The following is a 3308-nucleotide window of genomic DNA, read 5'->3' as shown; positions in this document are numbered from 1 at the left end:
GCCGTTAGAAGTCATCGACTGCGCAATATCTGCTGCCTTCTTTATGTCACCTTGTTTGCAGAGACCATCTCTTCTGTCGTCCAAATCCAATTAGAGAACACGGCTATTTGAGATTGAATTATTTATGAAAAATGGTAATTGGTTTATCGCAATTTTGGAAATTCAAGAAGGGGGAAGGACTTGCTCACATTCGAGCTAAAACCACATTCAGCAGAAATACGGGCGAAACGGCGACATCCATAGAGGAAGGCCAATTCGTCGTCTTTAATTGGAAGACATGAGCAGAGAAATCATCATCGTTGGCAGACAGAGGAAGAGGAAGAGGAAGAGGGAGAGAGAGATTTAGGTTTCGACGTAAATCGACCAAAAACAAACGAATAACTTACGGGATTTAGCGAGTCGATTGAAGATTAGAGATTCGAACTTACAACAAATGGAGGCGAGCGACCGAGAGAGCGAGAGGAGGGCGGCGCTGAACGGCCGAAGGAGGCGGCGCCGCCTCCGTGAGTCGATCGGAGCTGGGAGGCGCCGCCGTGACTTGAGACGGAGACGGGGAAGTGGAGAACGGAGAGAGAGAGAGAAGCAACTCGTGAGGAGAAAATATTCTAACCACCAGGTCAGCGTCCTACGTGGCGCGTGCCCCATTGAAATGTCAACACGGCCTTGACTTGGACTGGCTGTAAATGAAAAGTCTATTAAAATTGGGCTTTTCTTTCTCTCTTTCTCTGCCGCCCAACTCCCGCTTAAAACTTTCTCTCTCCTCTTTTCAATATTTAGGGCTTTTTAGGTTCTTCATTAGAGAAGAAGAAGCTAGATGCTTTTTCTTACCTTTTACCAAAAAAGAAGAAGAAGCTAGATGCTTCTTTCTTTCTCGAGTGCGTCCAGACCTTCACCTCCGCCTTCGCCTCCCACCCCAAAAGCCTCTCCGGTTACAGCCGCTGTTCAGATATGCCTCTAGCATGTCGCCTCTCTCAAAAGTCTTGCTGGTCGCAGCTGGGTCCTATCGCTACTACCACCTAGGTCTTCAATGTTGCCTCTTGGAGCCCCATCGGTGGCTCCAATGAGCTTGAGTTGAACTTTGTGCGCGCTTCGCTCCTCTCTCTCACCTGGATTTTGGGAAATCAAGCCTGTTTCGACATCGCCATGTGAAAAGCCTCTGCCATTGGTAAGCTCAAATGATTTCGTTCTTTTATTACCACATTCTCTGTTGAAGTTCGTTTATTTTGAAACTATACAAACACTCTTTTTTTCTTTTCCCTCTCCTTCACCCGATTTTGATTTCGAGCTCAAAAACCCCTTATTTTCAAACCTACATAAGCTCAAGATACTTTACCTTTGTGAGCTCCGTGGAATGCAATAACGTGCAATCACAGACGTAATAATGCAAAAAGAAAGAGTAAGTCCATGTAAATTAGATAGGAGATGGTAGATAAGGGCTTTGCACAGATATAGATGGGCACATATATAGTGTTTCAGACTGACCAATCGCAATAGTTTGAGGAGTCAACCATTTTTGTTTCAGATTGCCTGTGTTTGGTGGGATTTCACAAGCTATTTTGCCAAAGAAGCAGTTAGGCAAAAATTCACAGAATTGTTGTCCTAGCATGGCTAATGCACTGGAGGTCCCAAGTCATCCCTTCCAAGAAGCTAAGATGGTTATTTTTGCATTTACTTCACGATGTTGAATTTGCGCTTGGACATTTGGCTGGTAAGCTGAGACTTGGAGGTATGTCTGTACCACATCCATGCATTTTTTATTATTGTGATTGATATGGTTAATGGGGTTGCAATACTTGCTTAGTCACTCAATTTGAAATAGAGAAAAGGTCATTCGAGAGATCCCTTTCTAAATACTTTGTGGCTAGCTTAGAATATGCTGAGTTCCATATGCCTTAGATATCGCAAATGCATATGAATCAACTGCTCATAAGTTCTGTCCAATAACATGAAGGAAGATAACATGGAGATGGATGAGAGGAATACTGTTAATTTTGACAAGATATGTATTCTATCATCAGTTCCTTTTCATTTGCTGCAGCACAGTTTCATCAGAGAATTGAGCCTAAACAAGGATAAAATTCCAGCTCAGTTTATCAAGCCAGTTCAAAGGAAATTGATGTGACCCGGAAATATGTGGATTGTTTGACTGCACCTGCCATGGGGAAAGTCCTAGTCCGTGAGTTTGTCTATGGTTTCAACTTTTAAGATAGATTGGAAATGATTTTTGATAATTTTCTTTTTTTTTTATTTGACTGTAGATTTTGGTGAACCCATTGTTTGTGACCTATAATCTGCAAAGGGCATGAATTGCTTTGATTGGGGTATGTTGAAGTTAAATGCTATGTGCAGATTAAAATGTGTGATGTTACATCCCAACGAACGGTGAAAAGAAAGTTACATTTCAAATTCCTTTTCTCTAGCTAGACAATAGACAGTAATTAGTTTCATGGTTGTCTGGATGAAGTATAGGTTCCTTTTGACATTAAGTTTTTCTTGGGGTCAAAAGATTTTGCTTCAGTAAGATGGTATATAATCAATCTCTAACTGATCTCATAGGCATGGTGACCAATAAAGTCAATTAGAATCGGCAATCTTTTGGCATGTGTTTCATTTTGTTCTATATCGGGTTTTTATTGCATTCTCTAGCTCTTTAGGAATTTTGTTACGAGCGCGTTTAGTTTCTAGTCAAGGTGTTTAAGTTGTTCGTCTGGTAGTGGACACGTATGACAATACGTTCTTTAATCATCTTTCTGGTTTCCAATTAATATTCTCTTTTCCCGATTGAGTTCTCTAGGTAATCTCTTTTATCCTTACTTTTCTTAATTAGTTCATCTATAATTATAGGCACCAAGACTACCAGGTGCTTGAATGTGAGTATGCAAAAGAGGCTTGAACTTTTTTGGCTCCTTTGCTGATGCAACAAAGCGTGAGGATAAACAAATTGCTTTTGCCGGGAAGAGCATTACCAAATTTAAGAATCACAATAACCTTGGCAATGAAGGTTTGAGATGAGTAGCTCAGGTCATTTTAAAAGTATGCAAATCTCTACTAAGTTTCATTCTATTTGCTCGGAATATCCGAACTATGTCGTCCTTCTGGCTTATTAGGTAAAAAAAAAAAAAACAATAGACTATATAACAGCTTGGAGGAGCGACATTGATGAACCTGATGAACTTGCATTCAATTTGGGAGGAGGCCTTGATATGCATCTGGTCGCACGACTATCGTCAAACATTCAATCCGGCCTTCCTCGAAGATCAAAGGATTACTCCTATCCGGTCTTCCTTGAAGATCAAAGGATTAGTCCA

General features: G+C 41.0%; 1 long non-coding RNA gene across 2 annotated transcripts; it reads left to right on the top strand.

Annotated features, from left to right (window-relative positions):
• Positions 1 to 853: 853 nt before the first annotated feature.
• Positions 854 to 3023, top strand: LOC104424542. 2 transcript variants are annotated; one of them, XR_005547916.1, is made up of 3 exons: positions 854 to 1165; positions 1523 to 1726; positions 2845 to 3023. It is a non-coding gene; the product is annotated as an uncharacterized LOC104424542 (long non-coding RNA). The 2 variants fall into 2 exon arrangements; XR_001982126.2 differs by having other exon boundaries at positions 1523 to 2176; positions 2845 to 2913.
• Positions 3024 to 3308: the final 285 nt, after the last annotated feature.

Source organism: Eucalyptus grandis, chromosome 11, assembly GCF_016545825.1.
Source record: "Eucalyptus grandis isolate ANBG69807.140 chromosome 11, ASM1654582v1, whole genome shotgun sequence".
In the NCBI taxonomy this organism is placed as follows: Eukaryota; Viridiplantae; Streptophyta; class Magnoliopsida; order Myrtales; family Myrtaceae; genus Eucalyptus; species Eucalyptus grandis.
The sequence above is the reverse complement of the archived record's forward strand: the minus strand, read 5'-3'. Positions and strand labels throughout refer to the sequence as shown.